Genomic DNA, 27,650 nt, shown 5'->3' with positions numbered 1-27,650 from the left:
AAGCCTTCACTTTACACACGTTATAGTGTTACCTCCCTTAGTATGCCCAGAGGAAGGGCAGTACAGCAGCCATGGTTTCCCTGCAGGTTTCCTCCACTGGGGATTTTTCCTGTCCTGCGTGTTGCTGTTCCCTCTTCGTGAGTGATGGGAGGTAACAACCAAAACACATAGAATAAAAATAAATGTTCCATTATTTAACTTACTACCCTTGGTCTGAGTCATTTTTTTCTATTTCTGATCGTAAAATCTAGTTTACAGGGGTCCGGTGAAGTAACACTCACATATAGCCTGGATATGCCGTAAGTATGTAATTGGTGCTGTCAGACCGCTGGCATTCTCACTGATCATGTGTATGAAGGGGCTGCTGTATTTTGGGGGTCACAGCAGTCCTTTCATGGTCACCAAGGCAAGATCTGTGTGAGAGAAGAAAAAGATATGGTTCAAAAATATTTTATAAGTTGCATCGGACAATACAGTATAATACAGTTGAAGGAGTAGTCAAGCTATAGTCAAAACCTAGCCACAATCCCTTCTCCTTGCTAATTCCACCACCACCCAGTGTCCCATACAATTTTTATTTTTAAAAAACAAAGCATAACAAAATTGACCAAAAATTCCCTGTTGTGGATTGCTACACATCCCCATATAGAAGAGGACGGCACGAGAGGAGAAGAGGACGGCACGAGAGGAGAAGAGGACGCCACGAGAAGAGAAGAGGACGCCACGAGAGGAGAAGAGGACGCCACGAGAGGAGAAGAGGACGCCACGAGAGGAGAAGAGGACGCCATGAGAGGAGAAGAGGACGCCACGAGAGGAGAAGAGAATGCCACGAGAGGAGAAGAGGACGCCACGAGAGGAGAAGAGGACGCCACGAGAGGAGAAGAGGACGCCACGAGAGGAGAAGAGGATGCCACGAGAGGAGTAGAGGACGCCACGAGAGGAGTAGAGGACGCCACGAGAGGAGAAGAGGACGCCACGAGAGGAGTAGAGGACGCCACGAGAGGAGAAGAGGACGCCACGAGAGGAGAAGAGGACGCCACGAGAAGAGAAGAGGACACCACGAGAGGAGAAGAGGACGCCACGAGAGAAGAAGATGCCACGAGAGGAGAAGAAGAGGAGGACGACACAAGAGAAGAGGAAGATATAACCTGTCAGCAATTCTGCTTCTTGTGTTCAATCAAAAGGGTATCACACTGTGAATATTTCGTAGAAAGACTGAAAGGGAGCCTCAGGGCCACAGCCTGAGACTATAACATGTCTCCAACAAGTGCCTCGTGGTTGCTGTACTCATGTAATGGCAGTATGTGCAACAGTGCCTGAAAGCCTAAGACTGACCGGTGTACAAGACCAAAACGGAGTCTAACAAGCATAAAGATACTTCAAAACCCCCGATATCTTGCCGGTTGAACTAGGTGATGAGTCATTGTAAGATGTGGCCTGGAGAAAGTCACCTTCAGGAAGTGTTCCTACTAAGGTGGAATGGTTCTGGACCACTAGCTAGAAGTCTGTACAGAGGGGCAGTCAACCCAGGGTGAGCTGGGAAGTGGATTTGTAACTGCCAGGCTAAGCGCCTACCATTAGGGCTAATGCCCACGGCCGGATTTCCGACGCATAAAACGCGGCGGAAATCCACAGCGTTACACTGCAGCCATTAGGTTCTGTTGAATCTAACAGCTCAATGTTCACGCTGCGAAATTCTACAGCGGAATTCCGCAGCATGAAATAACCTGCGGCATGTCCTATTTGCCGTGGGAATAGGCACGGCCGGCTTCCATTGTAGTCAATGGTAGCCAGCCGTCACACTATACCTCGCACTGCAGATCCGGGAGGTGAGTATGGGGTCTTTGAGGGGGTGGCGCTGTGACAGACCCTGCTGCCGTATTCCGCTGGCGGAGCCCGTCATGGCGTGGGCATTAGGCCTTATTTTAACCACAAAGTTCTTATACAGACTATGTAACAATCATCTTATATCCTTTGTGACTGATTGCTATGCTTTGTGTCTCCTGTGGAATAAAGTATTCTTCTGCTACTGTTGTTGTCCAGCTTAGTTATTGCGCCATCTTCCTGCATTGCAATTGGGTCAGATGCCACAGTTAAAAAAAATTCCAGTGCCAATGCTCGATAAATAGCTGTGATTGGCTAAGCGTCAGCCAATCAGAGGCAGCACTTCCAGGAGGTGGGTATTTTTCAATCCCCAGGCAGAAGAGATGAAGAAGAACAGTGACGGGAACCCGGGGAGAAGCGGCAGATAGGGCTTAGATTAGGGCTTTGATAGTAGGATTCCCTACTGTCAAAGTTGGATCACACCGCACAAAAATCACGTTTTCGTGTGATGCAACAGAGAGGAAGGCTCCATAGGGAAACATGGGCAATAAAACCTCATGAGTCGCGTGCATATCGCGGGACCCGTGAGGTTTTTGTGTCTGGATGTCGCACACTCCAAAACATCGTAGGTGTGAATTCACCCATTGGAAAGCATGGGCTGAACGAACACGTGATCTGTCGCATTATCGCAACACGACAAAATCACACAACCTTGTCGCTCATGTGAATGAGGCCTTACAGGTACATCTAGTGTTAGACCACGAGAAATACAATAAAAAAAACCTAAAATGTCATATTACAACTTCCATAACAAAGCCAGTATACCTCATGGCTAAGGTGGTCAAGGGGGTCCGGGCTAAAGCTAGAATTCCTTTTCTCCTTTCCCAGGAAAAAAAAAAGAATCCTAAATCCCCCAAGGCATCGCTGACAAATTCAGTAAATATTGCCACAAGTTGTATTACCTCTCAAATGATAGCTACACTCCACAACTTCATGAGCACTTTGTTGAAAACTTTTTCATGTAAATTTCCCCCCTGCATCTCACCTCATCCCAACTTCAAGGTCTCAACAATCCCATCTCAGACCAGGAAATAGAACCATCAAATCTCTAAAAGTGGGCAAAGCTGCGGGTCCAGATGGGTTTGAAAATGAATATCTTAAGACCTTTTGACATATTCTACTCCTGCACATTCAGAACTTCTTCAATCAGGCAATACATTCAGGTCACCTTCCCCCCAAAAACCTCAAAGCAACTATTATAACACTTGCAAAGGAGGGTAAATCTCCAGACTCCCCAAGTAACTTTTGTCCGATCTCTTTCCTAAATTCATTCTTAAATGCCATTAAACATCCCCGTCAGACAACGGTACTCACCAGAGCGGCCCTCTCTCCGATTTAATCTTTTCTGTACTAATGGAATCCCTAGCAGAATCAATAAGATCCAACCCACTAATTAAGGGGATCCCCTTAGGGCATTCCATACAAAATAAACTTATTCCCAGACAATGTGATCTTTTTTTTTCAACAATAAATTTTTATTGAAAAGCTTGCTTACATGAAAATTTGTGTTCATTAAACTTTACAAACAATCACATCAATAAGTGACATATAATATGGATCCAATTACATTATAAGTCGGTTGGAGTAAAGAACTCAGCTAGAAGTTTGTCACAAAGCATTTTCTAATTTTCTAAAGAAAGAAGAAAGTAGGTGAGTATTAATACGGGAGCACATGGGGTAGGGGGGGGAGGGGGGGTTGGGAGGTGTGGGGGGGGGGTGGGAGCAGAGGGAGGGGAGGTTAAAATATATTGATAGACAAAAACTTAAAGAAGGCCTGGAACAAGGCCTGTAAGTGAAACTTACTCAGCAAATATTACATAGGACCACACGAACTTTATTCTAATTTTGAGAATTTTCTTAACCATGGATTCCACGTCTCATTAAATTTAGAAATCCTGTCGCTGCGTAAAGCAAGTATTTTCTCATATGAACTATGTTCAGTTATTAGATTAATAAGTTCTGAGCGATTCGGTGGGATTTCGGACCTCCATTTTTTAGTAATTAGATATTTTGCACCTAATAGGATATGTCCTATGAGGTTTTTAGAGTGGGGGTCTATCCCACCTGGGTCTATCAGAAAGAGGGCCAGTTTCGGGCTAAAGGGAAAGTTCCCCCTGAACACGTCTCGCAATAATTGGAAGGTTTCCTTCCAAAAGGGTTTTATTTGTGGGCATGACCAGAAAATATGAAGCAGGGATCCCTGCCCCCCACATTCCCTCCAACACTTGTCATCTAGGGCTAATTTTCTACATTTCAGAAGAGTTGGAGTAAAATACCACCTCGTGAGTACCTTTAAATGGGTTTCTATCAAATTTGCCCCTCGCGAGGCTTGTCCAGCCCATTTGAAGGCTTTCAGCCATTGATCTCTGGGAATTTCCAGCTCTAGATCTTTCTCCCAGTTTAATAAGTGGCATTTTTTGGAAGGTCTCAACATACCAGTGAAAATGTCATAGAAAAATCTAGTCTTTGCATTCATTTGGGTGTTGTTTAATATTGAAAGCACTACTTTTGGGATTTTCAGAGAATTAATATTCTGTGCGTAAAGAAGCGATGCAATTTGCATATGTTTATATCCTTCAGTTGCTGAGATATGAAATTTAGATCTAAGATCTTGGAAGGATAACAGATGGTCCTTAGAAAACAAATCTGAGATGTAGTGAATTCCACTGTTTATCCATGGAGTTAGCCTAAGGTTGGGTATAAGAAATTCTAGTGCTCTAAGGGGTATGTTGTAGTAGGTAACGGGAGAATTTCTCTCGGATTTTAGGAGGAGTTCTTTCCAGGCTTCTATTGAAGCTTTCATCGGGGGTGAGAGTCCAGACAATATTAGATGTTTTTTAAGGTTGGGGGCGAATGTGGTTAGAGTGAGAGCATGTAGAAGGAGGGATAGAGGTCTTTGACTGTTGTGCTCTAGTTCTAAAGTTGGCCAGCTTAAGTTAGGGTTATGCCGTAGCCAGGAAGGTATTTGGCTAAGGATCGTGGCTTTACGATAAGATTCCAAGTTAGGGACACCCAATCCTCCTTGGTTTTTGTTTAATGATAATGTGGATAATGCCATTCTTGGTTTTTTATTTTGCCAAATATACTTAGATAGTTGTTTCTGGAAGCTTTCAATTGTTTGTTTTGGAATTTGTAATGGTAGGGTTCGGAAAAAGTGAAGAATTTTGGGTAAAATAATCATCTTATATGATATCACTCTTCCCAGCCAAGATAGAGGCCGTTTGCTGAAGGAGTCTAGTTCATTTTGTAGTTGTTTTAGCAGGGGGGGGTAGTTGGCATTTGCTAGTTCTGAAATAGGACAGCATAGTTTTATTCCTAAATACGGGATACTTTTAGTTTGCCATTGAAACGGGAATTCTTTGCTAATATCTTGTTTTAGTGTGTCGTTTATATGCATGCCTAAAATTTGGGATTTAGTAATGTTTAGTTTGTAGAAGGATGCTTTTGCGAATTTAGTAAGGGTGTGATGGACTTTCCTGAGAGAATGTAGTGGACTAGTGAGAGAAAGTAAGATGTCATCCGCAAATAGGCTAATTTTATGTTGTCGGAATCCTGCGTGGATACCTTGTATGTCCGGGTTACTTCTTATATGCTCAGCTAGAGGTTCCATGACCAGCGTAAACAGGAGCGGTGACAAAGGACAACCCTGACGGGTACCATTGGTAATGGGAAATGAATTTGATAGGGTTCCGTCAACTAGTACCCTTGCGGATGGATTTGTATACAGTGCAGTTATTGCGTTATAGATAGTGCCACTAAATCCGAATTTATTGAGTGTGGAAAAAGCAAATTCCCAATGGAGGCGGTCAAATGCTTTTTCCGCATCAAGCGCGACCAGAATTGAAGGAGTGTGTGTGATAGTGTTTTTGTGGATCAGGTTTATGATCCTTCTAGTCGCATCCGATGCCTGTCTTCCGCTAGTGAAGCCGACCTGGTCCGAATGGACTATGTTGGGTAGAATTTTTAGGAGTCTGCAGGCTATTGTTTTGGCATAAATCTTTATGTCGCAGTTGAGCAACGATATGGGCCTGAAGTTGGCGGGTGAGACGGGATCTTTCCCTGCTTTGGGTATGGTCACAATCGTTGCTTCCAACATCTCTGGGGGAAAAAAGCGTTGTTGTATGCCTTGGTTGAATGCTTCTGCCATGTGTGATGTGAGCGGTGAGTGGAAAGCCTTATAATAATCGTTTGAAAAACCATCTGGTCCGGGTGCTTTTTGGGGTTTTAGAGAGTGGATGGTATCTTTGAGTTCCAATGGTGTTATGGGAATGTTTAGTTGGAGAAGCTGATTCCGTGAAAGGGATGGGAGCTTTATCTCTTCCAAAAAAGAGTCTATTATTTGGGTTGTTGGTTGGGGTGTTTCTGCATCATCTTTTAGGTTATAAAGCTTACTGTAATATTGTCGGAAGGCTTCTGATATTTGAGTAGGATGGTAAATTTTTGTTTTTTTGTTTTTTGGATCCAGGATGTAGGGAATCAAAGATTTTTGAGTTCTTTTTTTAACTATTTTGGCTAACATGCGGGAGGGCTTATTGTTTGAAATATAGAAAGTGGCTCGGGAAGATTTTTGTTCTCTGTCGTAATTGTCTAGCAAAATACTTCTAAGTTTATGCCTAAGATCAAAAAGTTCTTTATGCAAGTCTTCTGTGGGAGATTTCTGTAATATTTGTTCTGTATTGGTTATTTGTGTAGTAAGTGTATTCAACTGTTTCATTTTTTCCTTTTTATGATGCGAGCTAATTTTGATTAGGGTTCCTCTAATATATGCTTTATGAGCATTCCATATGGTTAGTGGGGATACTTCCGGGGTGGTGTTTTTTGCAAAATATCCCTTAAGGTCCGTTAGTATCTTTTCGCAATATTTTGGAATTTTCATGAGAAATACATTATTCCTCCATGTTTTTGCTTTTTCTTGTGTGTTTTCCAAGTTTATGGAAATTTCTGTTGGGGCATGGTCGGACCAGGTTATTGTGCCTATTTGGGCTTCTTTAAGCCACGGGAGAGCGTTTTTGTTGACTAGAATAAGGTCTATTCTGGAAAAAGCCTTATATCTGGCCGAGTAAAATGAGAATTCTTTCGAAGATGCATTTAGACATCTGAATGTGTCAAACAGATTCTCTTTCTGTAGCCAGGGTAATAGGGAGGGGGAGGATCTCAGGAGTCCTCTTGACGAGTCAAGTATTTTGTCGGGGACTGCGTTGAAGTCTCCGCATATTATTAAAGTTCCCGTTTCACATTTCCTGATCTTCCTCATTATTTTATTTAGGAAACGTAGTGGGGCATGGTTGGGTGCATATAGATTCACTAGAGTGAAAGGTTTGGAGTTTATCTTCCCTGTCAAAATAAGGTATCTACCTGCAGAGTCCGCATTTTGTGTGAGAATTTCGGTATTGATAGTATCTCTGAATGCTATTAGGACCCCTGCTTGCTTTTTAGGGGCACATGCTGTGTAGATCTTGGGGAACTTTTTGTGGGTTAATACTGGAAAAGTGGGGGAAGTGAGATGGGTCTCCTGGACACATAGAATGTCTGCTCTAGAAGATACAGCTTCCCTCCAAAGAGAGGAACGTTTAAAGGGGGAATTCAACCCGTTCGCATTTAAAGAGAGAATTTTAATTGGCATTTTTTTTTTTTTTTCTGTTATGTTTGGGATTTAAAGAGTTGAGACGTGGAAGATCCTATGTTATTTGGACCTGAGAGCAAGTAAAATTTACTACTGTAAAAAGTAACTAGAAACTAGCTATTGTACAGCAAAATGTTAACACTTTCTTAATAGAGCTGAATTATTTTCACAGATTATAACGTTACAGAATATAAATTTGAAAGAGACAGAAAACAAATCACTTTCCAGATGTAAAGTGACGAAGTAGAATTTGTCTCAGGTTAAGAAACCTGTACAATGATGGTGGGGGGAAAAAGTTCGCCTGGAAAACGCCGAGCTCAGCCACCAATTATTTTTAAAGGAGAAGACTTCCTCTTCTTTAGTGGTAGTCATTTGTAGGGTAATTCTTGGTCTACTGCTTGAGGTTTTTTCGGTGGAGGCTGATGGTGTTGTGGCGAGGGGAGAGCTATGCCCCACTTTCTGCAGATCTGGGTAGCGTCCTCTGGATTGAGAAAGACGTGGGTAGTGTCGTCTCTTCTTATCAGAATTTTAGTCGGGAAGCCCCATCTGTAAGGAATTTTTGCTTGGCGCAAAGCCATGGTAATTAAAGAGAATTTCTTCCTTTCCAGCATTGTGGCTTTAGATAGATCCGTAAATAGATGAATATTTTCATAGGGAGCTGGTAGCGGATTAGATTTCCGCGCTGCTAACATTAAAGCTTCCTTTGTCTGAAAAAAGTGCACCCTTGCGATGATATCTCTTGGGATGGACTCGGCAAGATATCTAGGCTTCGGTAATCTATGCACTCTATCTATAGATAGATCTAGATTGGAGGCATTAGGAAGCAAAGTAGCCATTAGGCGGTTTAAGTAGGCAGGAATCTCAGATGTTATAATATTTTCCGGGACTCCACGGATTTTGATATTGTTTCTCCTGTTCCTGTCCTCCATGTCCGCAATTTTCGTTTTTAGTTGGGCAACTTCATCTACCAGCTCATAATGCGCATCTATTAGTGCATTATGCGACTGCGAGAATTCTCCCATTTTATTTTCTGTGTGTGATACTCTTTCTTCTATGTCCTCTATTGTGGTTTTCAGGGACTTTCTCAAGGAGTTGAAGTTAAGTTGTAGGGAGTCGCTTAAAGCGATTACCATCTCTTTAATAAATGATTCAGATGCTGGTTGGGAGGACGAAGGAAGAGCTGTGATATATTCTTTTAGAGATGGGGTTTGTTGCTCTTTGTTTAATATATCATCTATCTTGGGTCTTTGTTTGAGCGGGCTTACTGTGGGAGACATGTCTTCCAACAGGAGTAAAGAAGAAGCCGCCGCCATTTTGTGGGCAGCATGTGAGGATATGCTATTCCTTTTTTCTGCATTTTTATTATGTGCAGGAGGTACTTGTATCTCATTTTCTAAGATGTATGGTGAGCGCTCCGGTGAAGAACGATCTTGGGGCCCTATTTTGTGTTTATTTGGGCTATTTAGTGCAGAATTCTCCTGTGAGATATGTTTGATAGTGCCGGGCGCCATTTTGTGGGCATGCTGTGGGGCACTACTGTGTCTTTTTTCTGCCTTTCTGTGTGAAGCAGGTGTGTCGGCAATTTCACTCACCGTTTGTCTGGATGAGAGTTCTGATGGGGATCTTCTGTGAGCTGGGGGTGAGAGAGAGCCCTCTCTTCTGCTTCCCGCGCTGGACGAGGGAGAAGTCGCAGCGCTCGCTGCAAGGGCTTGTCTGGCTGTCGGCGCTGAGAAAAAATCATCCAGCCTTTTTGGATGCGGACGCTGGCCTCTGCGTCGGGACATCTCCAGGAGAAAGCCTTAAACAGGTGATGTAACTTAGTAGCTTCTTCTTGTCTCGATCGCTGCAGCAGGACCTGGGATGTGCAGGAGTCAGACAGCAGATCGGTCTCCCCTCCTTCCGGCACGTAGGTGGCTTGTGATGGGGCCGCCGGAGCTGTGGGGTGCAGGAGATTGCGTGGGGTCTAGTCGTCTGTGTGGGTTGCGGGATGGCTTGTGGTGTAACACAGCGCGGCAGCCGTGGATGCCCCCCTCCCCTCGATCGTTGCTGCGGGACCCGGGAAGTGCAGGAGTCAGACGGTGGCTCTGTCCCCCCTCCCCCCGGCACTGAGGTGACCTGAGACGGGGCCGCCGGAGCTGTGGTGTGCAGGAGATTGCGCGGGGACCAGACGTTTGTGTGGGAAGTGGGACGTCTTGTGGAGTATCACAGCGCGGTAGCAGTGAGTGTACCTCTTATCCCGATCGCTGTAGCAGGACCTGGGATGTACAGGAGTCGGGCGGCAGCTCCGTTTCTCCTCTCTCCGGCCCGTAGGGAGCTTGCAAAGGGGCCGCTGGTGTTAAAGCTTGCAGGAGAACGTGCGGGTAGAAGAGTACTTCCAGGCTTCTGTATAAGGTGCCGAACGGCTTGCCACGTCTCCACCACCTCTCGCAGCCCGGTATCAGCCTTTTCCCGGTGTTTGGCAGTCGATCCAAGTGCTTTTTGTCGCTTTAGGAAGTCTTTGCTCACAGAGCTCTGAGATTAAGCGGCCATTTCAGCGCTCGGCCAGGCCACGCCCCTCCAGACAATGTGATCTTAACACTATCCGGCGCTGGATAATGCCTTCGTGTCATCGCTACCATTCTAAAATTTAGCTCGGTCTCATTCTAAAATTGAACGTATGATAGCAGGCAGAGAAAATACATCAATTCTGCCATAGTTTTTTGTTTTTTTTTACAGCGTTAATCATGCAGCATAAATGACACAATACATTTTTTCTGCGGGCCGGTAAGATTACAACGAGAAAAAAAATCTTATTTTTTTAAGTTTTTCCACTTTTCTGCAATAAAACCCTTTTTTGGAAAAACTTTTTTTTCTAAATCGTTGCATTCAAAGTTCTATAACTTTTTTATTTTTCCATGGACGGAGCTCTGTGAGGGTTCCTTTTTTGCGAGGCCAGCTGTAGTTTTTATTGGCACCATTATCAGGTACATATGGCTTTTTTGATCACTTTTATTGCATTTTTTTGTGAGGTAAAACGCTAAAAATTAGCATTTTTGCCTCAGTTTTTTAGCGTTTTTTTACGCTTTTTGCCGTGCAGAATAAAAAGCATGTTAAACTTATTGTACATGTTGTTATGGACACAATGATACCAAATATGAGGAATTTTTATTTCTATTTTTATGCCAATATGAGAAAAAGCACAAAAAAATGTACATTATTTTTATCTTTTTTTTTTTTTTTTTTTTTAATATACACACCATTTGTCTTCCTCTGGGGGACTTACATCATATCACCGATGATCGCTATGATAAGGCATTGCAGGACTTCTCCCTTGCAATGCCGTATCGCTTGTTATAGCTATCATAGGCAGTGGTAATACAGGATACCCGGCAACCAGCCGGGCACTCTGCGATTACATCGCGAGAGCTCAATGATGTCACAAAAGGAGCACGCTCCCTTCCCATGCCGCAACCTAGGCTGTTGCAGAGGGAGGCCAGCTATTGGTGACAGCCGGCTCCCAGTGCCGTATAGCGCAAGATCTCTTCTGATTTCGCACTATCCACATGACATAAGGGTATGTCCAGTTGCAGGAAGTACTCTGCTGCCAGGATGTACCCTTAAGTCCTGTGGAGGGAAGGGGTTACACATTGGTGCTACTGCGACTCTGACAAGTCCTGGTCAGCCTTGGAGGCCTCTTTGTCCCACATCATGAATTGGACGGCCTTCCTGCGAGCGTCTTCTTTTAATCCACTAGATCTCCCTGCAACCCTTCGACTCTGCGTAGAGGTTTTTTAAACAATTTTTCAGCGCTCCGATGTCAGCGGCTCTTCTGCATGTGTATGCCATGGAGACCCGGGGGTTCGTCTATTGTAACTTTTTCCTGGTTATGGGCCATTTACACGGGACAATTATTGCTCTAATTTGTCCAAATGAATGAATGTGAGTGATAATCGTGCAGATTAAAGGCACAAAAATCGCCCACTTTCCATTCACAGGCTTTCACACTGACTTTTCAGTCAGCCTAAAAACCATTGCTGATCGCTTGTAGTTCTGTCTAAATGCTCCCTGCTCAGAAAGGTGAAGCGCTGAGTGAGAAGCCTGCGATCCAGCGGAGAGTCTATCAGTGTAAACGCTCTGCATGAGCGCCAACAGCCTTAGCGGACAACCACTAGAAAGGATGCTTATTATTGTCAACTGCATATTATACTGTGAGACCACAATAAAACCAAACCCATTACCGTATGTGTGACCACGGGTTACTGCTGCAGTGCAGGACAATACTCGGGTATGCTACAGAGGGCACTACATTACCGTATGTGTGACCACGGGTTACTGCTGCAGTCCAGGACAATACTCGGGTATGCTACAGAGGGCATTACATCACCGTATGTGTGACTATGGGTTACTGCTGCAGTCCGGGACAATACTCGGGTATGCTACGGAGGGCACTACTTTACCGTATGTGTGACCACGGGTTACTGCTGCAGTCCAGGACAATACTCGGGTATGCTACAGAGGGCACTACATTACCGTATGTGTGACCACGGGTTACTGCTGCAGTCCAGGACAATACTCGGGTATGCTACAGAGGGCATTACATCACCGTATGTGTGACTATGGGTTACTGCTGCAGTCCGGGACAATACTCGGGTATGCTACGGAGGGCACTACTTTACCGTATGTGTGACCACGGGTTACTGCTGCAGTCCAGGACAATACTCGGGTATGCTACAGAGGGCACTACATCACCGTATGTGTGACTATGGGTTACTGCTGCAGTCCGGGACAATACTCGGGTATGCTACGGCGGGCACTACTTTACCGTATGTGTGATAACGGGTTACTGCTGCAGTCCAGGACAATACTCGGGTATGCTACAGAGGGCACTACATTACCGTATGTGTGACCACGGGTTACTGCTGCAGTCCAGGACAATACTCGGATATGCTACAGAGGGCACTACATTACCGTATGTGTGACCACGGGTTACTGCTGCAGTCTGGGACAATACTCGGGTATGCTACAGCAGCCTGTGACCCCCAATAACAGGACTGAGCGGGGGAGGGGAGCATATGGCGGGCAGTTCAGTTACTGCATGGGGAACAGGTTTAGATTATAAACCACTCAGACAACTCCTTTAAGACGAGTTCTACAACATATTACATGTACCCCACAACAGGACCATTAAGGCTGTGAATTGCCAGGTAAACTGCATTTACAGTAGCAGCAAAATGCCGCGGAAATAACCTCCCCAAAACCCGTGCGGAAACGGACAGGCGGCACGGAATTCACACCCGCAACATGTCAATTATGTGGCCGTCTCCAAGGCAGAACGCACGGCCTCTCAATGAAGGGGTGCGCTCCGCAGAGGGATTCAGAATAACACCCCCACAAACGGCGCGGCTTTAGAGGCAGGCATTCCGCGGCTGATCTGTAGCGGGACGTCCGCTGCGGATACTGCGCTGAAAATCAGTCCCGTGAGCGCAGCCTAAAACCTGCAGCTCGTCACACAAAAAACACAATCCCTTACAGCCTCGTTGGTGGAAAAATAAAAGTTCTGGGTCTTTGAATGCAGCGAAGCAAAAAAATTTTTAAAATAATAATTGGGGGAGAAAAAGTGGGAAACCTAAAATATTTATAGTTTTGTTGTACCAAACCGCAGAGAAAAGTTCTGAAGTCATCGAGATAACAAATGGCAGAATCCATGTGTTCCCGCCCCCATAAAGCTCCGTTATAAGCTGCTGCAGCCCATGTGCGGGACACGGCTGCAGCCTGTAACCATGTCACTGGGCAGACCCAGAGCTGCCGGTAGGAGACCTGCGGCCGTCTGGCAGAGGAGACTAGGTGTCTCATGGAGGAACCCATTATCACATAACGGCTCATGCCCCCCAACGAAGCGCTAAACACTGGTCTCCCCGCAGCTCTTTAACAAGAGACTGCGCATGGCTGCGGGCGCAAGGCGTATACCCGCGGATCACATAGATATGCAGGGGGAATTTATTCCCCTCTCTGTTTCACTATTGCGTATAGACGGCATTTCATACGCTGCCTTTACCAATGTACAGGGATCACGGTGTGGGGGGTACAGGATAATAGACCACGCCGCCATCTATATCTCATGTATCGATATGAAGTATCTACAGGCACACATGTATGGATCAATGAAAGTCCAGTGACCTTCATGGACTCCATTTACCACGTATCACGCAGCTGTGTGGCCCACGCATAATACACGGTAAACACGCGGTCCGTGGACATGAGACCTTTATCTGCAACAACTCCTTTACATGGTATCTGTCAGCTCGAACATGCCGGTTATAGAGCAGATATATAGCTTTACGGCCGGCTTCCCACGATCGGATTACTATTGCGGAATCCCCGGTCTGCGTCCGTACGGAGCATCCACAGCAAATCGCATGCATTGAAGGGTAGATACTTTTGCTTTTTCCTTCACACTCGCGGATACGAATTGCGTATCCCGTGAGCGCAGGAAAAAAGAAAAATCACAGAATGCTTTATTTTGCTGCGGACGGCCTACATTGAAGTTGATTGGGCTGCCGATCAGACAGTATCAGACACAACTGGCATTACATATGGGCTGTGGGTTCCCACGCCATCTTCTAGCGACGGCACGGCAAATACAAATATTGAAAAAAGAAATCTGTACTGCGCGTGACTGACGCCGAGCCTCCGTGGTCATCAGCATTACAGATAATGCAGGTCTGCGTGGTCGTCAGCCGGGGTCACAGACGGATGCCACAGCAGGAACGGGCTCACCAGTGTGCAGCCGGCCTAACTTGTATATTATTCATGTCAACCTCTGCACATTGTGGGCTGAATAGTCCAGGGGGCGGTCCTATCAGTGATTGACAACTATCTGAATGACTGTACATACAGAGGTAGCTGTCAATCACTGATAGGACCGCCCACTTGACTGTTCAGCTCACAATGTGCAGAGGTTGACATGAATACAAATAATACTGAATGTCTTCCCATAAAACTATACATTAACCCTCTCAGCGCCTCCTGCGCTATAACATCATGCCTGTAGTCTGGACACCATGATCCAGCCGACGGGCTCCCTGTAAAGGCTCAAACACACTTGCGTTTTTTTAACACTGCGATATTGCTGCGTTTTTTTTAACGCGATTGTCAATGGGACTTTCTAATGTTAAAAACGCATCACAAGTTGGTGCTTTGGGATTTTTGTGCGATGCCTTTTTAACATTTGAAAGTCCCATTGACAATTATGTAAAAAAAAACGCAGTGATATCGCGTGAAAAAACGCACAAGAAAAACGCAAGTGTGCAGGAGCAGTGATGTAACCTTTTAGAGACCGAATGCCCAAAGTGCAAACCAAAACCCACTTATTTATGGCATAGTGCCAACACGTCAGGGGGCAGGGCTTATCACCACGTATGATTTTACCCCGTCGTTATAACAAGGATGGGGCTGTTTTAAACTAGACAGGGTGCAGATTTTGACTGCTTTTTGGATGCAGAAATGCTGCGGAATTTGCCACGGAAATTTCCGCTGAGGACACTCTGCAGCATTTCCGCCACGAGTAAACATACCCCATCAGTAATACTGACCTCCTGCAGTGGCCTCCGCGGTAATGGGGACCCCCTGCAGTGGTCCCAGCGGTAGGGTTGCCACTCGGACGGTATTTTTACCGCCAGGCCTGTGCAGGTATTTTTTTTTCTTTACCGACCCTGTTACAGGCCGGTATTTTTGTCGGGGCCCGGGGACTGCAGGCTGTGACAAAAACGCTGGCCTGTAATATAGTCTGCTGCAGGCAGCCATGATGCAGCAGACTCGCAGAGAGACAATGATGACGCGCTTGCACAATGGGCTTTTGGGAACGCTGGACTAGCAGCAGGCAGCCTGTGATGGGAGTCGGGAGTCTCGGTTGGGACGTGTACACAGCCGGGCCATGGCGGGCCATGGCTGGGTCACTGGGTGGCTGCGTCATTAGGGGCCTGACACCTCCAGAGGAGCAGCTGTGGGGGATAGCAGCCTTGCAAGCACTGCCAGCTCCCGCAGCACACATAGCCGCTTTTCATCATTACATTAGGCAAGAGAAGAAAGAGACCCTGACAGCCACACTCTGCGGAGGGGAAGAGGAAAGAGCAGGTGCGGATTGTATCATTGAGTTTAATGACAGCTGTATACATACATGTTCACTATGTATCCCCTGGTGCCGGCTGTGGGGCAGGGAAGTAGGGCTACTTGTATGGAGGAGGTTACTGTCAGCAGCAGCCATCATCAGCTATTAGTCCACGCTGCCAGTTGCCCCAAGTGTCTTCTTGAAGTTCTGTCCTCTCTGTCCATTGGGCTTCTCAAGAACAGTGATTGACAGCCGCAGTGTCCAACCAGGAGGCCGATACAGCTGCCAATCAGAGCAGCTCGATGGGGTGATCTTCAGGAAGGAGACCTCTCTGCAGACCACTTGCAGCAGCGTGGAATAAACCTCCAATGTATCACTGCTGCTGATAGTAACATCCATCACACCGGTATTCTTTAGGCCCCCAGCACACGGGCCGAAATTCTGCGTCAAGATTTTTCCGCAGAATTTCCGCCCCTGGACACCTGCATAGGATTACATTGCAAAACGGAATCCTATGCAGACGGCCCCGATTTGTCCGAGTGAAAATACACGCGGAATAAAAATCGTGGCATGCTCTATTTCTGCGAGCAGATCTCGCAGAGGCCCGCACAGAAATGTCTCTCTCGGCGCCCCGGTTCTGCTCCGCGCATGCGTCGGCTGGCCAGCAGCCGGCACATCTAAGAGCCGGAGCCGCAGGAGAGGCGAGTTCCGCATTGGTCCCGGCAGAATTCTCGCTGTGGGATTTCACCCGGCCATCTGCAGGCAGCCTTAGGCTCACCTGCCTTTACATACAGCTGTCTTCAGTCTCTGCAAAGGTGTTGATACTTTTGCATATTGGTGATCTATCCCTACAATATGTCAGCAATGTGTCGTTTGCAATGATCTGACCCCTGGGACCCTATGATCACAAGACACAGTCCCACTCTCATCTGTGCACCACGTCTGCTTTTGCAGCTCAGCTCCACTCACTTCAATGTGGCTGAGCTGCAATACCAGACGCCATGCACAGACAAGTTTGGAGCTGTGCCTGTAAAACCTGAAAGGCTCTGATCTCTCACGCACAGCATATCTGAGGAACAAGGTTTTCCACGCACATACTATTGATGACCTATCCTCAGGTTAGGCCACGAATATTTAATTGGCTGGGGTGCGCCGCAAAGCACAAGGGTTGGAGTGGAAGCAGTTGGCTCCGACCCCTGTGTAGTGGCCAGCACTTCTAATTGCAAGCTGGGGTCTCATTAAAATCAATGACACCTGCGCCTACAACTATAAGCACTGGCCACTCCACGGGGGTCAGAGCCAACTCCGACCCCTGTGTATTGCAGTACTGAAAGCGGGCGCCCAATCAGCTGGGATCTCGAGTGGCGCACCCCAGCCGATCAACTATTATTGATAGGTCATCAATAATATTTCCTTGGAACCTCCCTTAACTCTATGGCTATGATGAGGGAAGCAAGGGAGCCGGAAATAGGAAGACCACTATAGATATCCATGATGAAGGCCATATGCTTAGCCTTCATCAGATGTAAGCAGTGATCACTGAATGATTAGAAGAGCAAGATTCTACATTGACACAAAACTATTAATTCCTGCTAAGCATTTCATCCTGGCTGTACCCCACAGATCACCCCTTGTAGACCCAGGAGAACAACTGCTTCTTTACTAAATAAATCATCTTTAACCCCAAATCATAAGTCATGTTAAGGCACAACCATGGAGGACGGTGCCTGAGTCTATTAGTTTTTATAGTTTTACAGTCTACTTAGAAAGGGGTATCAAGAAATAGCTAATGAGGGATAGAAATTATAATGGGGTTATTTAAGAACACAGGCCACCAAGCAGTAAGGCTCGGTTCACATTGGGCGGATCTGCCGCAAAAATCCCGTCCACACAGGACGGCGAATCTACCATGGCAAAGCCGGCGTTGCGGCGCGGATTTGCCGTCCGCAGCATGTTCATTTTTCTTTCTTCCGCTGCAGACGCGCTCTCCTCTATGGGAGAGCCGGCTGTAGCGGAAAAGCCCGCAGCTAAGTCCTGTGGGTTTTGTAGCAGTGGATTCCCGGTGAAAATCTTGCGGGTTTTCGCTGCGGCCAAACCACAAGATTTCCGCCTGGAATCCGCCCAGTGTGAACCGAGCCTAAATGCTCAGTAAACACATGTTTTGCCAATACATAAATGTACTTCTTTACTCTTTCCACCATCATCGTTTCCGTATTTAGTTTCCTCCTCACGTGTCAATCAGAAACCTCTAATTCCATCCCTCTTGTGTGTTTCCAGCATTTACTAAGATGTTCTTACTGAAATACAGAACCCCCACCTTTCCCCTGCAGCGGCCCCGGTATTCATAGTGACACCCAACAGCGGCCTCGGTAGCAATAGTGGCACCCCACTGTAATGCTATTACTACTGGGGGCGGTATAGGGGACACCATTACTAATAGTATCCCCTATATCAGCCCCAGTAGTAATAGTGCCCCACTAAGACCCATATACTTACCCCTAACTCCTCGCCGAAGCGCTGCTGCTGATCCTAGGTGCACACTGTGCTCCTCCCTTCATCTCCCTTCTGTGGAGATGAAAAATCAATAAATGTAAATGGCCGATCCCTGAGGCCTAAGAGGGGCCGCATCGTCAGAGGGGGATTCCCATTACAGCTTTTCATGGCCAAGAAGGGAAAACCTGGTGACTATTCTGACACTTGTCAGCAAGAGCCGAGAGTACAGCGCCCGTAGCTGCCATGGAAAGTGACCAGGAGCCAAGAACAAGAAGTGCAGCAGTGAGCCATGCAGCCTCTGTGATGTCGGACATTCTATAAATGGCGCAGTGCGCTCTGCTACACGGAATCCTGTGGCTCCCATTCACTTCAATGAGAACTATGGAAATACTACTTGGCTCTCCCATAGGCTCTGGCCGGCTGCTTCGGTAGCCGTTCCCCATACTCTTGGTACTCACCTGCTCCCGCGATCCAAGGGTGTCGCCCTCTGCAGTCTGCGTGCGGCAGAAAATCTGACTTTAGAGTGCGGTGTGCGTATCTGCCATCTATATATATATATATATATATATATATATATATATATATATATATATATATATATATATATATATAAGATGAAAGCCATCACTAACTGACGTACAGAATCTAATTCTCTCACTTCCCGATGTCGTAGAAAGAACAAGCGTCCAAATTTTATGTACGGAATCTAACCCCTTGAGTGGCGGGTTTCCTACCACCCTGTCGTGCCCACCAGGGCAGGTTTTTTAAAATGGTCTAATCATTGAATTTCAACTAATTTTGCAGTTGCGTCTCAAGAGCCATAACTTTTTCATTTTTCCATTGACACAGCCATATGAGGGCTTGTTTTCTGCGGGACAAGTTGTGATTTTTTAAACAGGGGGGAAGAAAAAAATAAATGGGGAAAAAAGAAAAAAAGGGGCCATGTCATTAAGGGGTTAAATAATGCATTAACTTCCTTCTCTGGGTCATTACGACGCATGGATACCACATGTGTGATTGTATTTTTGATTTTTTACAAAGTAAAGGGAGACAAGTGTTTTTATAATTTTTTTCCTTTTTTTTTATTATTTTTTTTTATTTTTTTTATTTTTTTGTCCCTTTAGGGGACTTCCACAGGGACCCATCAGGACCCCCTGATCACATTCCGGGGGTCCGATGGTGACAGCCCTTTACATGCTGCAGTGACAGCCTTTTACATGCTGCAGTCACATAGACTGCAGCATGTAAAGGGTTAACACAGCAGAGATTGGAGGTTTTCTCTGATCTCTGCTGTAAGAGCTAGTACCTAGCTGTCCTCTGACAGCCAAGCACCAAACTCTCCCTGCCACAGAGACCATCGGCTTGCTTCTGACAAGCCGATGGTCTCTATGGCAACCTGTAAACAAAGCAGGAGATTGCCGGCATGTCGGCAATATCTTCTGCTGGTTTTTCAAAGCCCTTGCTTTGTTCTCTGTGGGTCTGTGCAGGCAGAGCACAATGTCACAGCTTGTGGCATTGTGCTCTGCAGCTCCCATAGTGATACATAGCCCAGAAATCTTCCGGGCTATGTCGCTATGAGCAATGGAGCTCGTCCCGGAAAATTTCCGGGCGTGCCACTCAAGGGGCTAATTCTCTCACTTCCCGATGCAACAAATAATTACACAAATTTTTACCGCACAAATGTGAAATTTGCCATAACCATTCTTTATGTACTAAATATTGGAAATTTAAAGGGTTGCAACTTGATTTTTCAATCCTATGCATAAAAGTAAGTGACCCCCTATGTAATGTAACTAACAACACACATTTGTACTGCACAAACTTGAAATTTGGCATGACCATTCCTATGTAATGTAACTAATAACATATCTGCACCCCACGATATATGAGACAGTTATCATCTCAGCAAAACAAAACGCATTTATCTAAAGTAACCTCGACTTCATAAGATTGTCCGTGTGAACACCAGATAAACACCAGGACCAAATTAGCTAGTACACTTATATAGGAGAGTGCGTGTGCAGCAATCTGAGGGGGGGGAGGGTCAGACGTTTGTGCTGCGCGCCGACTTCAGAGGCGACACCGCAGGACGCTCTCTCGCATACGACTCCATTCAAAAGAATGGGGTTTATACTCTTGTGAGATTTGTCTCGCAATGCACCGATCTCGCACGATTTTCTTGGCCATGTCACAGTCTATGGAAGCCATCTGACCCGCGGCCCGGTCTGCAACGACATTGCAAGAAAGTCGCAGGTACCAGTGTCATCACCCAGCGACGGCGCACATCTGACGGTAGGAAGCAGGTACAGGCGGAAGCCGGCCGGGCACAGGGGCGGATGACGCTGCGGGCAGAAGCAGGTACAGGCGGAAGCCGGCCGGGCACAGGGGCGGATGACGCTGAGGGCAGAAGCAGGTACATTATAACAATACGTTCCAGCAGCACACAGAAGAAAACACCACTCCTGTGGTTGGATCCCCCAAGAACGATGCAACAGCCGTTTATGGACCAGACCAATTCCGTACAGTAGCGCAAATTAGGCTTGACAAAGATATGATTTAGGATCAAAACGTTGCCATTGTCTCACCAGGGGAGAATAAAGGCTTGTTGATTTGTTTTCTCTACACCAGCTGATGCTGTTGCATTTTTCCTATGGCAAGAATCAGGTACAAGAGGACGCCGGCCGGCACAGGGGCGGATGATGCTGCGGAAAGAAGCAGGTACAAGTGGACGCCGGCCGGGCACAGGGGCGGATGATGCTGCGGAAAGAATCAGGTACAAGAGGACGCCGGCCGGCACAGGGGCGGATGATGCTGCGGAAAGAAGCAGGTACAAGTGGACGCCGGCCGGGCACAGGGGCGGATAATGCTGCGGAAAGAAGCAGGTACACGCGGACGCCGGGTACGGGGGTGGATGACGCTGCGGGCAGAAGCAGGTACACGCGGACGCAGGCACACGCAGATGCAGGGCACGGGGGAGGATGACGCTGCGGGCAGAAGCAGGTACACGCAGACACTGGGCACAGGGCCAGATGACGCTGCGGGCAGAAGCAGGTACACGCAGACGCCGGCCGGGCACAGGGGCGGATGATGCTGCGGGCAGAAGCAGGTACACGCGGACGCCGGGCACAGGGGCGGATAACGCTGCGGACAGAAGCAGGTACATGCAGACGCCGGGTGCGGGGGCGGATGACGCTGCGGCCAAGAGAAGGTACACGCGGACGCCGGCCGGGCACGGGGGCGGATGACGCTGCGGCCAGAAGCAGGTACACGCGGGTGCCGGGCACGGGGGCAGATGACGCTGCGGCCAGAAGCAGGTACACAAGGGTTCCGCGCACGGGGGCGGATGACGCTGCGAGCAGAAGCAGGTACACGCTGACGCCGGGCACGGCGGCGGATGACGCTGCGGGCAGAAGCAGGGACACGCGGACGCTGGACACGGGGGCGGATGACGCTGAGGGCAGAAGTAGGGACACGCGGACGCCAGGCACGGGGGAGGATGACGCTGCGGGCAGAAGCAGGTACACACGGACGCCGGCTGGGCATGGGGGTGGATGACGCTGCGGGCAGAAGCAGGTACGCGCAGACGCCGGCCAGGCACGGAGGCGGATGATGCTGCGGGCAGAAGCAGGTAAACGCAGACGCCGGGCACGGGGGCGGATGACGCTGCGGATGGAAGCAGGTACACGCAGACACCTGGTACGGGGGCGGATAATGCTGCGGCCATGAGCAGGTACACGCGGACGCCGGCCGGGCACGGGGGCGGATGACGCTGCGGCCAAAAGCAGGTACACGCGGGCGCCGGGCACGGATGATACTGCGGGCAGAAGCAGGGACACGCGGATGCCGGGCACAGATGACGCTGCGGGCAGAAGCAGGGAAACGCGGACGCAGGGCACGGGTGACTCTGTGGGCAGAAGCAGGGACATGCGGACGCTGGGCACGGGGGCAGATGACCATGCGGGCAGAAGCAGGTACATGCGGACGCCGGGCACGGGGGCAGATGACGCTGCGGACAGAAGCAGGTACACGCGGACGCCGGTGGCGGATGACGCTGTGGGCAGAAGCAGGCACACGTGCACGCCGGGCACGGATGACGCTGTGGGCAGAAGCAGGGACATGTGGACGCCGGCCACGGATGACGCTGTGGGCAGAAGCAGGTACACGCAGATGCCGGGCACAGGGGCGGATTACGCTGCGGGCAGAAGCAGGTACACGCGGACGCGGGCCGGGCATGGGGGTGTATGACGCTACGGGCAGAAGCAGGTACACGCAGATGCAGTACACGGGGGAGGATGACGCTGCGGGCAGAAGCAGGTACACGCAGACGCCGGGCACAGGGCCAGATGACGCTGCGGGCAGAAGCAGGTACACGCAGACGCCGGACGGGCACAGGGGCGGATGATGCTGCGGGCAGAAGCAGGTACACGCAGACGCCGGGCACGGGGGGCGGATGATGCTGCAGACAGAAGCAGGTACACGCAGACGCCGGGTACGGGGGCGGATGACGCTGCGGCCAAGAGCAGGTACATGCGGACGCGGCCGGGCGCGGATGACGCTGCGGCCAGAAGCAGGTACACGCGGACGCTGGGCACGGGGGCGGATGACGCTGCGGGCAGAAGCAGGGACACGCGGACGCTGTGCACGGCGGTGGATGACGCTGCGGGCATAAGCAGGGACACGCGCCTGCCGGGCACAGGGGCGGATTACGCTGCGGGCAGAAGCAGGTACACGCGGACGCGGGCCGGGCATGGGGGTGTATGACGCTACGGCCAGAAGCAGGTACACGCAGATGCAGTGCACGGGGGAGGATGACGCTGCGGGCAGAAGCAGGTACACGCAAACGCCGGGCACAGGGCCAGATGACGCTGCGGGCAGAAGCAGGTACACGCAGACGCCGGACGGGCACAGGGGCGGATGATGCTGCGGGCAGAAGCAGGTAAACGCAGACGCCGGGCAGGGGGGCGGATGACACTGCGGACGGAAGCAGGTACACGCAGACACCTGGTAAAGGGGCGGATAATGCTGCGCCCATGAGCAGGTACACGCGGACGCCGGCCGGGCACGGGGGCGGATGACGCTGCGGCCAAAAGCAGGTACACGCGGGCGCCGGGCACGGATGATACTGCGGGCAGAAGCAGGGACACGCGGATGCCGGGCACAGATGACGCTGCGGGCAGAAGCAGGGAAACGCGGACGCAGGGCACGGGTGACTCTGTGGGCAGAAGCAGGGACATGCGGACGCTGGGCACGGGGGCAGATGACCATGCGGGCAGAAGCAGGTACATGCGGACGCCGGGCACGGGGGCAGATGACGCTGCGGACAGAAGCAGGTACACGCGGACGTCGGCGGCGGATGACGCTGTGGGCAGAAGCAGGCACACGTGCACGCCGGGCACGGATGACGCTGTGGGCAGAAGCAGGGACATGTGGACGCCGGCCACGGATGACGCTGCGAGCAGAAGCAGGTACACGCAGATGCCGGGCACAGGGGCGGATTACGCTGCGGGCAGAAGCAGGTACACGCGGACGCGGGCCGGGCATGGGGGTATATGACGCTACGGGCAGAAGCAGGTACACGCAGATGCAGTGCACGGGGGAGGATGACGCTGCGGGCAGAAGCAGGTACACGCAGACGCCGGGCACAGGGCCAGATGACGCTGCGGGCAGAAGCAGGTACACGCAGACGCCGGACGGGCACAGGGGCGGATGATGCTGCGGGCGGAAGCAGGTACACGCAGACGCCGGGCGCGGATGATGCTGCAGACAGAAGCAGGTACACGCAGACGCCGGGTACGGGGGCGGATGACGCTGCGGCCAAGAGCAGGTTCATGCGGACGCGGCCGGGCGCGGATGACACTGCGGCCAGAAGCAGGTACACGCGGACGCTGGGCACGGGGGCGGATGACGCTGCGGGCAGAAGCAGGGACACGCGGACGCTGTGCACGGCGGTGGATGACGCTGCGGGCATAAGCAGGGACACGCGGCCGCCGGGCACCGCGGTGGATGACGCTGCGGGCAGAAGCAGGGACACGCGGCCGCCGGGCACGGCGGTGGATGACGCTGCGGACAGAAGCAGGGATACGCGGACGCCAGGCACGGGGGAGGTTGATGCTGCGGGCAGAAGCAGGTACACACGGACGCCGGCCGGACATGGGGATGGATGACGCTGCGGGCAGAAGCAGGTACACACGGACGCCAGCCGGGCACAGGGGCGGATGATGCTGCGGGCAGAAGCAGGTACACGCTGACGCTTGGCATGGGAGGGATGATGCTGCAGGCAGAAGCAGGTACACGCGGACGCCGGGCAGGGGGTGCGGATGCCGCTGCGGACAGAAGCAGGTACACGCAGACACCTAGTATGGGGGCGGATGATGCTGCGGCCAAGAGCAGGTACACGTGGACGCTGGCCGGGCACAGTGGCAGATGACGCTGGGGCCAAAAGCAGGTACACGCGGGCGCCGGGCACGGGGGCGGATGACGCTGTGGCCAGAAGCAGGTACACACGGCCCCCGGGCACGGGGGGGGGATGACGCTGCGGACAGAAGCAGGTACACGCAGACGTCGGGTATGGGGGCGGATGACGCTGCGGCCAAGAGCAGGTATACGAAGACGCCGGCCGGGCACGGGGGAGGATGCCGCTGCGGCCAGAAGCAGGTATACGCACACGAGGGGCACGGGGGCAGATGACGCTGCGAGCAGGAGCAGGTATACGCTGATGCCAGGCACGGATAACGCTGTGGGCAGAAGCAGGGACACGCGGACGCCGGGCACAGATGACGCTGCAGGCAGAAGCAGGGAAACGCGGACGCCGGGCACGAATGACTCTGCGGGCAGAAGCAGGGACATGCGGACGCCGGGCACGGGGGCAGATGACGCTGCAGGCAGAAGCAGTTACATGCGGATGCTGGGCACGAGGGCAGATGACGCTGCGGACAGAAGCAGGTACACGCGGATGCCGGGGGCGGATGACGCTGTGGGCAGAAGCAGGGACATGCGGACGCCGGGCACGGGGGCAAATGACGCTGAGGGCAGAAGCAGGTACACTCAGACGCCGGGGGCGGATGACGCTGTGGGCAGAAGCAGGTACACGCGGATGCCGGGCACGGATGACGCTGTGGGCAGAAGCAGGGACACGCAGACACCTAGTATGGGGGCGGATGATGCTGCGGCCAAGAGCAGGTACACGTGGACGCTGGCCGGGCACAGTGGCAGATGATGCTGTGGCCAAAAGCAGGTACACGCGGGCGCCGGGCACGGGGGCGGATGACGCTGCGGCCAGAAGCAGGTACACACGGACCCCGGGCACGGGGGCGGATGACGCTGCGGATAGAAGCAGGTACACGCAGACGTCGGGTATGGGGGCGGATGACGCTGCGGCCAAGAGCAGGTATATGAAGACGCCGGCCGGGCAGGGGGGCGGATGCCGCTGCGGCCAGAAGCAGGTACACGCAGACACCTAGTATGGGGGCGGACGATGCTGCGGCCAAGAGCAGGTACACGTGGACGCTGGCCGGGCACAGTGGCAGATGACGCTGCGGCCAAAAGCAGGTACACGCGGGCGCCGGGCACGGGGGCGGATGACGCTGCGGCCAAGAGCAGGTATACGAAGACGCCGGCCGGGCACGGGGGCGGATGCCGCTGCGGCCAGAAGCAGGTACATGCTGAGGCAGGGCACGGGGACGGATGACGCTGCGGACAGAAGCAGGTACACGCAGACGCCGGGCACGGGGGCGGATGACGCTGCAAGCAGAAGCAGGTATACGCTGCCGCCAGGCACGGATAACGCTGTGGGCAGAAGCAGGGACATGCGGACGCCGGGCACAGATGACGCTGCAGGCAAAAGCAGGGAAACGCGGACGCCGGGCACGGATGACTCTGCGGGCAGAAGCAGGGACATGCGGACGCCGGGCACGGGGGCAGATGACGCTGCAGGCAGAAGCAGTTACATGCGGATGCCAGGCACGGGGGCAGATGACGCTGCGGACAGAAGCAGGTACACGCGGACGCCGGATGACGCTGTGGGCAGAAGCAGGGACATGCGGACGCCGGGCACGGGGGCAGATGACGCTGCGGGCAGAAGCAGGTACACGCGGACGCCGGGGGCGGATGACGCTGTGGGCAGAAGCAGGTACACGCAGACGCCGGGTACGGATGACGCTGTGGGCAGAAGCAGGGACACGTGGACGCGAGACACGGATGACGCTGCGGGCAGAAGCAGGGACACGTGGACACGAGACACGGATGACGCTGCGGGCAGAAGAAGGGACACGCGGATGTCGGGCACAGGGGCGGATGACACTGCGGGCAGAAGCAGGTACATGCAGATGCCCGGCATGGGGGCGGATTACGCTGTGGGCAGAAGCAGGTACATGCGGACACTGGCCGGGCACAGGGGCGGATGATACTGCGGGCAAAAGCAGGTACACGCGGACACGGGGACGGATGACGCTGCGGGCAGAAGCAGGCACACCCAGACGCCGGGCAAGGGTGCTGATGACGCTGCGGGCAGAAGCAGGTATACGTAGACGCCGGCCAGGCACGGGGGTGGATGACACTGCGGGAGAAGCAGGTACACGCGGGCGTCGGCAGGGCACGGGGGCGGATGACGCTGCGGGCTCTAGCATGCAGTAGCCGACCCAGTCGTGTGCAGCTGCCCTTAGTGGTAAAAGCCACATGACCTTCACATCTGCATAAGGGGCCCCGTCACACCACACCCCGGGAGAGGGGGTCACACGCAGAAGAGAGAGGGGGGGGACCAGACACACCCCGTGCAGAAGAGAGCCCTCCACAGAAGAGCACTTACCTCACCAGTTGCAGCTGCCCACCACAGCCGGCTCCCCTCCTCAGTGCTGGCTGCGCGCGGACACTGCAGGGGCGGGGCTTCTCCTCAGCGCGTGGTGAGCTCTGACGGCTGGTTCCCGGCGAAACTATCAACCCTATGCCCCGCCCACCACTTCAGGTGTAAAGCATGCCGTGGCGGGGGGAATGTTGTGGAGAGAAGAGCGCCGCAGCGTGCACCACGTGACCTCGGGGTCTGACAGTACTGAGGTGGAGGACAGGCGGCTCCTCCTGCTGTCAGTGACACTCCGCGGGGTGTGAAGCACTGCGGCTGCCATTGCTGGTCTTACTGTATTGGAAGCCAGATTACTTCTTCCCTCATTATTGCTCATTGCCCACTATGTCTGAAGAGCCTGTCTGGGTCAGTGCTGCAGGGGTCGCTATTCCTAGGGGGGCCTGTGTGTGTGTGTGTTCCCTATATGGTACTTTTATTAAGGGAACAAAAGTTCAGGTTCCTGTGTACTGTGGCTCTTGCATATGGTGCTTTGTCCCACCCATACTGGCTATTATAGAGTGCTGCTGGTGAAACCCCTTTTGTTGCTACGTCTAGGTTGTTTGACTGACCTTTCTCTCCCCTCAGCAGGCAGAAGAAATTAAGAAATTGGAGCCAAGTCTATAGTGGGCTCACTGCCTTGTGCATTCATATAAAACATTTATTTAGCGTACACAGTTTTGTGACAAATTTGTTAATTTCTTGTTGTTTAATTAACATTCCGCAGTTAGGAG

At 51.1% G+C, this 27,650-nt stretch overlaps 1 long non-coding RNA gene across 1 annotated transcript; it reads right to left on the bottom strand.

Moving 5' to 3' along the window:
- Nucleotides 1-14: 14 nt before the first annotated feature.
- On the bottom strand, nt 15-26,939 carry LOC136619867 (uncharacterized). Its single transcript, XR_010791070.1, has 3 exons — nt 26,890-26,939; nt 282-413; nt 15-133 (listed from the first exon to the last, which is right to left on the bottom strand). It is a non-coding gene; the product is annotated as an uncharacterized lncRNA (long non-coding RNA).
- Nucleotides 26,940-27,650: the final 711 nt, after the last annotated feature.

Source organism: Eleutherodactylus coqui, chromosome 3 (assembly GCF_035609145.1).
Source record: "Eleutherodactylus coqui strain aEleCoq1 chromosome 3, aEleCoq1.hap1, whole genome shotgun sequence".
NCBI classification, from domain to species: domain Eukaryota; kingdom Metazoa; phylum Chordata; class Amphibia; order Anura; family Eleutherodactylidae; genus Eleutherodactylus; species Eleutherodactylus coqui.
The sequence above is the reverse complement of the archived record's forward strand: the minus strand, read 5'-3'. Positions and strand labels throughout refer to the sequence as shown.